Source organism: Drosophila willistoni, assembly GCF_018902025.1.
Source record: "Drosophila willistoni isolate 14030-0811.24 chromosome XR unlocalized genomic scaffold, UCI_dwil_1.1 Seg106, whole genome shotgun sequence".
In the NCBI taxonomy this organism is placed as follows: Eukaryota; Metazoa; Arthropoda; class Insecta; order Diptera; family Drosophilidae; genus Drosophila; species Drosophila willistoni.
Window position 1 is genome coordinate 1,480,537 of NW_025814055.1, and position 12,985 is coordinate 1,493,521.

Sequence of the window (12,985 nt, forward strand, 5' to 3'; positions counted from 1 at the left end):
TCTATCATCTCTCAACAGCTGCCATAGGCAGTCTTATTACAAACTGCAGAGAAAAAAAAAATCATTTTTAATTTCTGCAATTGTCGTAATATAAAAAAGATGAATATTGTAGATACAAAGTTAGTAATTTATACAATTTTGGTTATTTTAATACTTCAATACATTTATTTGTACTCCTATGCCAATGTATGTATGTACATACATAATATGTATGTACGCGAACTCACTGTTGAGTTTATTCAATGTGCTACCGATCTTTTGGGCGTATGTTGTTTCGGCTCAACATTGATTTAAATCAACGCGTATGAGTTTATTCATGTGCTAAGTCAAGGAAATCAAAATACGTAATTTCACAACAGATTATACATATGTATGTATATTTTCATATTCAATAACAACGAAAAGAAAATTAACAAAAAAAATTAAAAAATTAATGAAATAAAATAAAAAAAATATTTTTATTTTATAAGTGTGAAATATTTTTTTTATTTTTATATATATATATATATATATATATATATATATGTATATATGTATATATGTACATAGGAGTGCATAAATATAAAAATAACATAAAAAAGGAACACATTTTGACTTCATATATGAATTCTTAATAATTAAACTAATTGTGCTAATTTCAACCTACAATCGCAAGCATTCTCAAAAACAAAAAGAAACAAAGAAACAAAAACATAACGGTAATGCATCTAAACGAGTTCAGTGATCGGCATCATGAGCTGATTTTCATTCAACGCTGATTTTCGTTCAGTGAGGTGAATTGAGTAAGAATTTGGGCGTATAAGCAAATCAAGGAAAAAAATCAATGTTGAGCCGAATAAACTCGGTAAAAAAAAAATATGAGCGGATTGGAGTCAATTTAAGTCGACAGCGAGTTCGTGTACATACGAATGTTTGATCGGCTGAGCCGAATGACACGATTATTCGGCTATTTTTGTGTGTGATTTTTTTTACCATCACGCCCTGCCGTTCTCTGATACATACATATGTACATACATACATATTTTCTCTATACATATGTATGTATGTGTATATTTGATAAGCATCCCTTCATGTGCGTTTTAACTAAATTGAACTTTAACGTAAATAAATATAAGAACCCTTCTCCAGTACAATAAAAAATAGTAGAATTAAATATATCAACAGGTCAAATAATACCTAGTTTTCGAACGTAAAACAAATGCATATTCATTTATAGTTTTAGATATATACTAGAGACCCGGCGAACTTTGTTCCGCCTTAATAATGACAATAAATAAACAGATTGGGTTTTTTTTTTTGGAAAAAATACAAAAAAAAAAAATTAAATATTACATTAATCATTCATTATTATTTCTGTATTTAGTACATAGGATGCTCTTCACTTAAGTACCTTGTGATACACGACAATTTTTCTTTTATTATCAGGCGCAAAAACCAACAACGCAGATGGTCTTCCGACCCGTCAACATGCCACGTATAATTGACCATGGGAAAAACATGAATGTTCTAGCACTAACCATAGAATACATAGATGCGTCAAACTCAAGTTTTTTTGATTACAAATGCTAGCCTGAGTCTGGAACCCCAGAGAACTTCGGCAAAAGCCGAACAGCGTAGAACCCCAGAGAGCGGTCGCAGCGAGAGCGAAAAACGTTCGCTCGCAGCACTGTCGCTACGCATCGAAAATAATTCAGTCTGCCACAGATCGCAGAACGATGAACACATGTCTGTGTCGCTGTGTTCTCGTTCTGCATATGTATGCGTAGGCTGAGTTAAGCAAGCGAAGATGTGACCGTAGCTTTTTCAGTCGCTGGCTCGCAGACTTTTTGAGTTTTCGACGAGCTAGCGAAAATGAGATGCGACGATGCCAATTTTCTTTTTACATACATATTTTATTAATACATTTTTATTTACTTTTTTTTTAAATATATTTACTCTTTTAATTTATAATAATTATTAATTTATTTACTTTTTTTAATTATATTTTCTTTATATGTATACTTAATAATACATATATTAATGAAATTTAAATTTTATATGCTATAAACAATTTTAATAATAAGAACATGGCAACAATAAACAAGCAATTGAGGAGTGTGATCGGTTTTGTTTTGGTTTTAGTCGTGCCCCCTCTTTTTTTTCTCTTCCTGCTTCCTGCACTATTCTTGACCGCGCTTTTTTTCATTCTTCTTTATTGCTTATCTTATAACTATTTATACTGAAAACCTGCATAATAAAGGTCGCCGCTCGAATTCGTTACCGATTGCAATGTACAGTATGTACAGTCGGTATCCAGGGAACACCACGAGGAGGCCATTGCAATAGCAATGGGGTCATTTACGAATGACCTTCGAGTCGACTTGAGATGATTAAATTCACATTAAATCTTCTCCATGTTCCCCACCTAAAAAAAAACTAATAAATAAATCCTGAGCAAATCTATATTTTAAAAAATTACCCATGACGGACGGACTTTCCCAGAATACCGACTCTGTAGCTTATCGACCTTTTTTTATTTTTAAGACTCTAAAATTTATATTTTCCTATTGCTTTTGTGCTTTTCAGAAGCACCGCATAAACTATCCATCAGCCATTTGCTATTTTTCTTAAGCAGAACGAGTAGAAAATAATTTAGAATAAATTTTCGATGCTCGCTGCATTCATGGGATTCACTGTACCAATCTCGGTAATTCGGGTCCTTCTCAATATTCGAAAAGCATTCATTAATAATTTTTTCTTTTATTTTTCGCGCATGTGGGAAATTTTTAAAGAACTGATGGAAAATCTTATAATGCTGCTTCATCAGGTTAAATAAATGATTTTGTGGGGCTTTAAGCTTTAGGTTGTTGTTTATAGTTTTAAAATGTTTGTTAATGATAAAAAATTCCGATCCCTCATAATTTGCGATCTCTTCTTTCAAAAGTTCTTTGCATTTATCGCAATTGAACTTTTGTTGGGCTTTATGCATAACAAATCCTACGAAATATCTCAATGAATTCTCAGTGGCTATACTGATTTCAGTTGGCTGTTCTTCATCAGACTCGGATACTTCCATATTTTCATCTAAGATTATGTTAAAATCTTCGTAATACACCTGATCTTGGTCATTTACGTTTTCAATTGCCAGTTCATGCTTTGTTTCTTCAATAACATTTATTAGCATATCTTCATCTGGCTCGCAATTACCTGTTGTCGTTTTTGAAGTTATTAATTTCATTGATAACATTTTTGATATTATTGCATTGAATTCGAATAACATAGGATTATTGTTTGTGCCACCCCTATTTCTTATTAGGTAAAATAGATGTTCTAGCGCATCTTGGTTTAGACGTGACAACATTAAAAAAAATACTCCGTGCCCTTCATTCCAAATATCGTTTGTAAGCATTAGTATTGCGTTTATTGATAGAACTATTCCATCTAAACAATAAACTTTTCTGCGATATAGACACTTCTTAAAATACTCTCTCATTTCTATTAGGTATTTTTCGTTGTCACTGCCTTTCTGGATCGCTGATTTATTCGGATTTCTATCATAAATATTACTGCTATTCAAGCAATCGAACAACCTATTAACTTTTTCTATAAATTTAGATGTTGCGATTGCCACATCTTCGCAGTCAATAAATTTGCCATGTTGAATCAATGTTTTAATGGCGGATGATACTGTTTGGCTAAATACCTGCGTTGCATATTTAACCTTCATCTTCTCGAAAGAATTCGGAAATATGTGTTTCCTTGTTAATTTTGGGCACATTCTTGTAGAAGTGTTGCTTGTGTCAATTTCAAGCAATCTCACGACTACATGCCAGGAGACTGTACCATCAGGAGTCTCTATACAATCTCGCATTAGAATGTTTCTAATGGATTTTGTGAGGTGGGGGACATCATATATGCCATATATTTTCTGGTCATCCAGAGAAAAATAGGGTGCTTCGTTAACTATTCCAAGTTTATTGAATGCCCCTCGATTGTTTGGGCCTTGATCGCATACAACTGCTCTTATAAAAAGGCCTAGGGTTCTTGCGGCTCTTATATTTAAATCTATTAATTGCGTTAACTTATGTGCAGTGAGTCCAGTAGATGCGGCTACATAGCTTAATACAAATTTCCAGTTGGCATATAGTCCCCTCACCATGAAAACACATATTTGCTTACATAGAGCGTCAGTTTTTTCGTAGCCATCATCCACAAATCCTTCCACTTCGTCACGGTGGGAATTATATTGCAGCCCTTTTCTAATGGAAATTTCATCAAATACTAATACGGCATTCTTGCTCTTTTCGTCCATATTTTTAAAAACAGCATGTAAATTGTTTAATAAACTTTCATTAAGGCCCGGAACCATGTTTTTTACCGGAGCCCATCTTAATAAGGACGATTTGCTTGGCAGGTTTAGCTCAAGATCGTCACGCATAAAATTATAGGCCTTCGAAGAATAAAAATTAATGCTTTGAGCAATTATTTTTTCATCTTCTATCCATGATTGCTTGTTTTTCAGTAACATAGTGCAAATCGTGTTTGAATTCTTTGATAGGCCTTTTTTCTTTATATTTTCAAATATATTTTTGTTTGAGTTTTTTTCTTTCAGATATTTAATTTTTCTTGCCTTTTCCGTTTTCAAAGAAATTCTTAAATGTCGAATTTTTTGATTGAAAAGTTTAACTTTTTGTTTTTCTTTTCTTAAATTCTCTGACATTTCAAAGTACTTTTTTCTGTAGTACGCTTCATTTTGTTCTTTTTTTAGGCAATTTGCACAAAATTCAATTTGTGTCTCAATAGAGCTGCCATTATTCTTATTTCCATTAATAATTGGGCTTTCAACAATATCCATGCTGTCAACCTGGGTTGCAGCATTTGGAAAATTCAAAATTTCAGAATCTTCTGTGCAAAAATCATACACGTCATAATTATTATCTCTTTCCGAGATATTCAACTTTATGTTGGTTTCTTCAAATAAGCGAAGAGTCGGTATAGCACCTGCTTTCAGATATTTTACGCGGACAAACTTTTTTTCAAAATGTAAGTTGCAAATTAACGCCTTGTCAACATTGACGTCGGATTGCAAATTACATTTTGAAACCCACTGGCGACGGACAGCCTCGTTCTTAGGAAACTTAAAAAGCCGTACGGGAAAGTGCTCTGAGCCATCTCTGTGGCTTCTCAGGCACGACTTAATAACACACTTAAGCCCACTTTTTCTACGATCACCAACCTTGTTCATTTTTGTTTACTTACTTTTTTTCTTAAATGCACCAACTCACAAACCACACTTTGAAAAATCACTTTCAGAATAAAGAAGAATGAAAAAAAGCGCGGTCAAGAATAGTGCAAGCAGGAAGAGAAAAACTGATCAAAACAAATAGAGAAAGCGCGCCAAAACTAAGAAGAGGGGGCACGACTAAAACCAAAACAAAACCGATCACACTCCTCAATTGCTTGTTTATTGTTGCCATGTTCTTATTATTAAAATTGTTTATAGCATATAAAATTTAAATTTCATTAATATATGTATTATTAAGTATACATATAAAGAAAATATAATTAAAAAAAGTAAATAAATTAATAATTATTATAAATTAAAAGAGTAAATATATTTAAAAAAAAAAGTAAATAAAAATGTATTAATAAAATATGTATGTAAAAAGAAAATTGGCATCGTCGCATCTCATTTTCGCTAGCTCGTCGAAAACTCAAAAAGTCTGCGAGCCAGCGACTGAAAAAGCTACGGTCACATCTTCGCTTGCTTAACTCAGCCTACGCATACATATGCAGAACGAGAACACAGCGACACAGACATGTGTTCATCGTTCTGCGATCTGTGGCAGACTGAATTATTTTCGATGCGTAGCGACAGTGCTGCGAGCGAACGTTTTTCGCTCTCGCTGCGACCGCTCTCTGGGGTTCTACGCTGTTCGGCTTTTGCCGAAGTTCTCTGGGGTTCCAGACTCAGGCTAGCATTTGTAATCAAAAAAACTTGAGTTTGACGCATCTATGTATTCTATGGTTAGTGGTTCTAGATTTAAACCACAAACTTTTAAGGATTGGCCTTGTGATTTGTTGATGGTCATGGCAAATGCAAGACGTATCGGAAATTGAAGTCTTTTACATTCAAACGGCATATCGGTTGGGATCATCGGGATCCTCGGAATGAGAACTTCCTCACCTTTGAATTTTCCTATCATTATCGTAGCGTAAATTACATTGTTCATCAATTTACTAACCACCAAACGCGTACCGGTGCGGTGGTAACCTTAAATGTCGGATTAAATCCCCCGTCTTCGATAATGTTTGCTTTAAATGATGTCATTTGGAAACAACTATTGTATTTTCGAGTATTTGCAAGAGAGTGGCGTGTTTCTTGTGTTCGATCGACGATTCTGCATTGCTAACCGAGCTGTTTCACGGGCTGCTTCACTTTGCTCTCGTGATTGAGAAGCACGAATTAATGCTCTTCTTCGTCGAATACTAACGCGGCGCTCTTCTCGTGCAATTTCTCCTTGTTCATCGGATAATTGACTCGCGATGTTCTGTTGCCTAATTGCATTACGGCTCCGCCGGAAAAGATTAGATCTTCTAGGACGTGGCATAATGATTAGATTGCTAATGGGTTTTAGTTTGATAATATGGGTTACTAAACACACAAAACACGATATTCGAATTTCTATTATGTTACTAAACAAAACACAATGTTCGAATTTTTCCTTCAGTTTTCACATTTTCACATATATTACAGAGCACTACATTGACATTAAAACAAAAGTTGACTTTATTTAAATTGACTGTTAGATATAGGGGAAAAAAATTGTCTGTTTTAAGGGGTTTTCCGGCAATTATTTATTGTTTTTAAGATGTATTGTCCTACTCGGGGTGGAGACAAATACAACAAATCAAAAGCCATGAAAATTGGTTCAGCAGATCTCGAGTTACATATAAGTGGCGTAACTCACACGACTTTCTTTTATATATATAGATTGGAAAGCTCGATGCCGTCGATCTTTACAAATTAAAAATCTGCAACGAACATTCTGGCTAGATTGTGCAGAAATTTTTGGCCCGTTGCAAAATTTATTTAAATTTTGTTTCTTTATGTTTGTTTTTTGCCATTCATTGTTGTTTTCCAGCAAGTGGCAAATTTTGAGTGTTGCATTTACGAGATATCGATAACAAAGCCAATCGAACCGCTTAAGATAGGAACGTTTTTTTTGGATGGTGAAATGGATGGTGAAAATTCGGCAACGCAAAACCTAATGCACCATCCCATATAAAGATAATAGATGGTCGGCGATAAAAATCGGAATTTAGTGCAAGATTTTTTAAAAATTCAGAAAACAAAGCTGAGTATTAACCCATTTTGGACCACTGTTCGACTTTTCGAACAGCAAGTTTTGTATGTTTTCAAAGATTCTGTATTTTATTTGACTATATTTCAATCAAAGGGAAGTATATAGTTAGTTCCACAAATATTACAATGAATAAACCTTCAAATCCATTTTTTGAACCAGTTTTATCCCAAACTAAAACAGGCAAACAGACAGAATGTTTTATATTTTAAAAAAAATTTTGCAACTTAAAATCAGCCCGGTCCAAAATGGGTTAAATTAAAGACTTATCGGAAAAAGTAATTGCAGAACAGAACACAAGGCAAAACTGCAATACTTTACATCTGTGGACTAATGTAGAAAACAAACAGCTTCCAAATATTAAAATTTATGCCGCCTTTAAAAATATGATTTTAATTATTTTATATTTTGAAATGTAAATTCAGTTAATTTAAATTTCGATTGAGAACACAACTCGAAATTCTAATAAACCGTAAGCGGTGAGTCCAAGACTAGAGAGAAACGTTGGTTTCTGGTTGCTTTCATTTCATTTAAGAGATTTCAAAAGCTAAGACTGGAAACAAACCGCCTCAAAATCTCTAGAGATTGAAAATTCACCAAAAGAAAGAAAAAGAAAATCTTGGTTTTTTATCGCCTCCCTTAATTCAAAAAAAATATTTTATTGAATATTTTATGCTCAGCAATTTATTAATTTTTTTTTTGTTGCATTACACAATCGGGAAACGATTTATCTAATTTGCCTATTGAAACCAGTGCGTCCGAAAAAAATTTAAAAAATGGAATGGAATGATTAAACCAGAGGGCCGGGGCTAACTTCGACCGCGTCAAAGTTTGTATATCCTTGCAACTTTTTTGGTAACTCTTTCCTTACCTATAGCTATCAAAGTGGAAAAACGTTTTATCTAAAAAGGATAATGTTTGCGAAAGAACGGCCAACAGTCGTAGCATAGGAAATAACGAAGTTATTGGACAAAGTCACTGTTTTCCACCGATCGTTCCTATGGGAGCTATATGATATAGTTAACCGATCCTTATCAAATTTGGCACAGCCATTAACAGATATATTAAACTAACAAATGTTTAATTTGAAAGCAATCGCGTCAAAAGCAACGAAGTTATTGACAAAAGTCACTGTTTTCGAAAGATCGTTCCTATGGGAGCTATATGATATAGTCACCCGATCTTGATCAAATTTGGCATAGTCGTTTATATGTGTAATTAACTTACCAATATTAAATTTCACGACAATAGCTAAGAAAATAACGAAGTTATTAAGAAAAGTCACTGTTCGTGACTTTGCTGTTTGTATGGGAGCTATATGATATAGTGGTCCGATCCGGCTGAATCCGAGATATACAACGCCTGCAGTATATACAAGCCTACATGCAAAATTTCAGCTCTGTAGCTCTTACGGTCTAGGAGGAGTTTGCGTTGATCCAGACGGACGGACGGACGGACGGACGGACATGGCTATTTGAACTCGTCTCGTCGTGCTGATCAAGAATATATATACTTTATATGGTCGGAGATGCATCCTTCGATGCGTTGCACTCTTTTGACCAAAATTAATATACCCTTTTTGCAAGGGTATAAAAAAAGACAAAATGCTTCATATTTGAGAGGCTTCTTTCAGATCCGCTATGAATGTTTATAATGTTATTTCCTTTGTAAAATCCAGTTTTAAACCAAAAACTGCAATTATTTGTATATATGTACCTAAAATATGCATTTAAAACACACGTTAGAATAGCAAATTCAATTTTAATCCAGGGTAGACCGTGCGGGCACTTTTGCTCGGAAATATGCTCGTTTTGCAGTCTGTGTGCATGCCGAAGTTGACACGAAGTACACTTGACAGCGTAAAAACTGAATTAGTCTTTTGCAGCATTTTAACGCGAGCGGTTTAATTCCCTTTATTGAAAAATGCATATGAAAAAAATTAAGAAAATCCCCTTTCATTTTCTCACACCAATTCGTCGATTGCGTTCAGTTAAGCGATTGAGACAAAACTTCTTCACTTGTCATTTTGCGAAGTGCACCCACACATACATTGACAATTTCCGTGTGCTCTCTTCGTTAGCGAACTCAAGCTGGCCAACTAGCAGTCAGTGCTGCCAACTTAGCCTTTTTCTGGCCATGTCTGGCATTTTTCAACTGCCAAACGCAGGAAAAATTATGATCTAGCTGCTGCCGGGAAAATTAGCATTTCTTAAGATCAAACTGGCCTTTTTTAGCATTATTTTAACTTATGTCAGCACTGCTTAAAATTATGAAACGTGGGCATCACATTAATCGATAGCATGAAGTTGATGAAGCCTTTTTGCCATCTTTTTATACCATACACCCATAGGGTGAAATGGTATATTAAAGTCGCCAAAATGTATGTAACAGGCAGAAGGAAGCATATCCGACCCCACAAAGTATATATATTCTTGATCAGGATCAACAACCGAGTCGATCTAGCCATGTCCGTCTGTCCGTCCGTCCGTCTGTCCGTATGAACACCTAGATCTCGGAGACTGTAAGAGCTAGAGCCACCAAATTTGGTATGTAGACCCGTGTAGTATGTAGAGTGATCAAGTTTATTTCAAATTTTTGCCACGCCCCTTTCCGCCCCCGCAATTTAAAAAAATCGTTTATCTCAAAAACTATTCTAGCTAGAGACACAATATTTGGTATGTATATTCGCTTAGTAAATGCACATATATTGTATGTATAAAAAATTTTTTAATTTGAAAAACTTGATTATCTCCGGTATTTTTTTACCTTATGCAATCAAATTTGGCACACTTAAATTTGATACTAATATCTAGTATCAAAATACCAAATTTGATCAAAATCGGACAAAAAACAGTCGAGTTATGCATATAAATGTTTTTCCATAAGGCCGGAGTTGGCCGTTGGCTGTTGGGGGCGCTAGGGTGCTCGTATGATTGAGTGAGCGAGATACTAAGATATGCTTGTAAGAAGCATGTGAAAATGCATTTGTTGAATAAAGTTGAAATTTTTGCTTTACTGGTGTATGGTATACCTAAGTCGGCGAGACGACTTACTTACTTCATTGTATATTTTTCCATCACTAACAAGAATTTCACGTTAATTAAACCCGCGAAAAAAGAGGTTCATTAAAATGCCGAAAGTTCAATATAAACAGAAACCGCGTGACACCTGGTTGCGAGATCCATCGTTTAAGGATTGGTTAACAATAGACCCGAATGATGAGTCGAAGTGCTATTGCAGATATTGCAAGTCAAGTAGTTTCAAAAATTTACGACTTGCAGGGGCATGCAAAAACAAAAAACATATGGTGGCTACAAGCAGCTTGACACAAAAAAATAAAATTGTGTTCATATCAAATGTGCTTCCCAAAACTAAACAACAAGAAGCAGCCTTATGTTTGTAAATTGCCACCCATTCTGTAATTTCACCAATTGATCACTTGGGTATACTATGCGCCACAAAATTCGATGCAGATAAAATTAAAGTCCATAAAACGAAGTGCACGAATATAATAAAAAATGTTTTGGGACCATGTTTTCTGGAAGAATTAAAAACTGAAATTGGTGACGCCCAATTCAGTCTATTGCTGGACTAAAGTACTGATGTCAGTGTTTGCAAGTCTCTTGGTAAGTTAAAAATAAAATTTATGAATTAATAAAACGGATAAACCATACGAGTCTTCTTTTTAGGTGTTGTAATTAATTATTTTAGTTCCCACTTGAGGCAGGAGATTCGAAGACCATAGCTAACAGCCTCCGTCAAGTGATAAAAGGATTAGGACTTAATATTTTGAACTTAATTGGTATTGGTACAGACAACGCTAGCGTAATGGTTGGCTCAAATCAAAGCGTATTTACTGAATTGAAGAAGGACGTACCCTCCCTCTTATTAATCCAATGCGTATGCCATTCAGTTCAATTAGCAGAGAATTCGGCCTGTACAAAGTTTTTGTCTGAATCTTTGGAATATACTGTGTACGAAACCTTTAATTGGTTCTCGAAAAGCAGTAAACGCCAATCATATTATCAAAAAATTTATGAGTTGATTAATAGTGATAAGGTAAGTTAGAATATATGTTTTATGTGTTTGAGTACTCAATACCTAGTTCCTTAAAATTTGTATATGTCTTTTCACATATAACTAATCTGTATTGTGTTTGTTCAGTCTTGTTTGTAGTCTTGTCTTACTTTGCAGTCTCGTTTCTCTATATTCTAACACTTTTTATCATATTTAAGGCACCTCTTAAAATTCAACAAGTCTGCGAAACACGATGGCTATCCATTGAATTTGCAGTTGCCAGAATTTTGCATCAGTGGATTAAACTTAAGCTACATTTTAGTCTTGCAGCAACAAAAGAAAAATATTTTAAAGCGTAAATTGTAGAGCGATGAAATTAATTTGTTATATTTGACGTTTTAAAGGCCAGTATTAAGCGAAATGCAGGCTATAAACAAAAATTTCCAGGCCACCAATTCAAATGCAGGCAAACTTTAAACAGATCTTGTATTTGGAATAAATTCTTTAAAATCAAAAATAATATCCCCTGAAGACATAGTTGACGTTCTGAATACAGATTTTAAAGGACATGTCAAGAGGGATCTGCATTCGAAATGTTGCTCAAAAAAATAAAAGAAAATATTTCCGATGAAATAGAAATGGAAATTCGATTTAGGTGCACGGAATTTATAATTTCACTTATAGATGAGCTTAAACAGAGGTAAGTAATTTTCTATAAATGTAATTAAATAGGCTAACATCTTTTCTTTTTTCAGATTGTTAGAAAACCACCAAGTATAAAAGCAAATCGACATTTTTTCTGTTGACAAAATTTTGAATGCCAAAAAGGGCTCTGTTGTTGAAATCCTAAACCATTTCAAATTGCCTGTCACTCAGATTGAAGAGCTCGTTCTGTAGTACAAGAACATACATCTTTTCAAATGCGGATTGTACCTTGAAATTTTGGGATATTGCAAACAATTATGTGGATTCGGGAGGTAATCACCGTAAATCATTAGCTACTTTTGTCTTGAGCTTACTATCGCTACCGTGGTCAAACGCGGAAGTCAACCGAGTGTTAAGTCAGATAAACATTGTAAAATCAAAGCTGAGGAACTCAATGAACATAGACACACTTAATTCGATTTTACACATACGGTAATTAATTTTTTTAACACAATATTAAAAATTTTGACTTCTTATTAAACGTTAATTAATATATATTTACAGTTATGGATTGCGTAGATCAAATAAATGTTGCCACAACTTTGAAGTGCCTCCAAAGTATTTGACTTTAATTGGAACAAACAACTCCTATAATTATCAAGCTCAATAAAGTCGATATTCTCCTCAAGAGAGAGGATAATGCCATTTAATTCCTCAAGAGAGAATATCGACTTTATTGAGCTTGATGATTGACTATCAATTTTAAAATAAAAAAATATGTTACTAAAACAAAAAAATGACAATTTTTATGGATGTTTTTGAATTTGATCTAGCCGTTTCTAGCAGGTTTACAAAGTTAATTTAGCATTTTTTAGCCCCGAAGAGTTGGCAGCACTGCTAGCAGTCAGTTGCGCCTTAGCTCTCAACGAGGCAAGTAACGTAGGCGGGTGAGTGTCGTGTGCGCGAGTATACGCATTTTC

The 12,985-nt window shown here is 34.3% G+C and overlaps 1 long non-coding RNA gene across 2 annotated transcripts; it reads left to right on the plus strand.

Annotated features, from left to right (window-relative positions):
- The first annotated feature begins 10,423 nt into the window (after positions 1–10,423).
- On the plus strand, positions 10,424–12,757 carry LOC124460595. 2 transcript variants are annotated; one of them, XR_006954499.1, is made up of 5 exons: positions 10,424–10,969; positions 11,033–11,402; positions 11,579–12,060; positions 12,116–12,497; positions 12,570–12,757. It is a non-coding gene; the product is annotated as an uncharacterized LOC124460595 (long non-coding RNA). The 2 variants fall into 2 exon arrangements; XR_006954498.1 differs by having other exon boundaries at positions 11,033–12,060.
- The last annotated feature ends 228 nt before the right edge of the window (positions 12,758–12,985 follow it).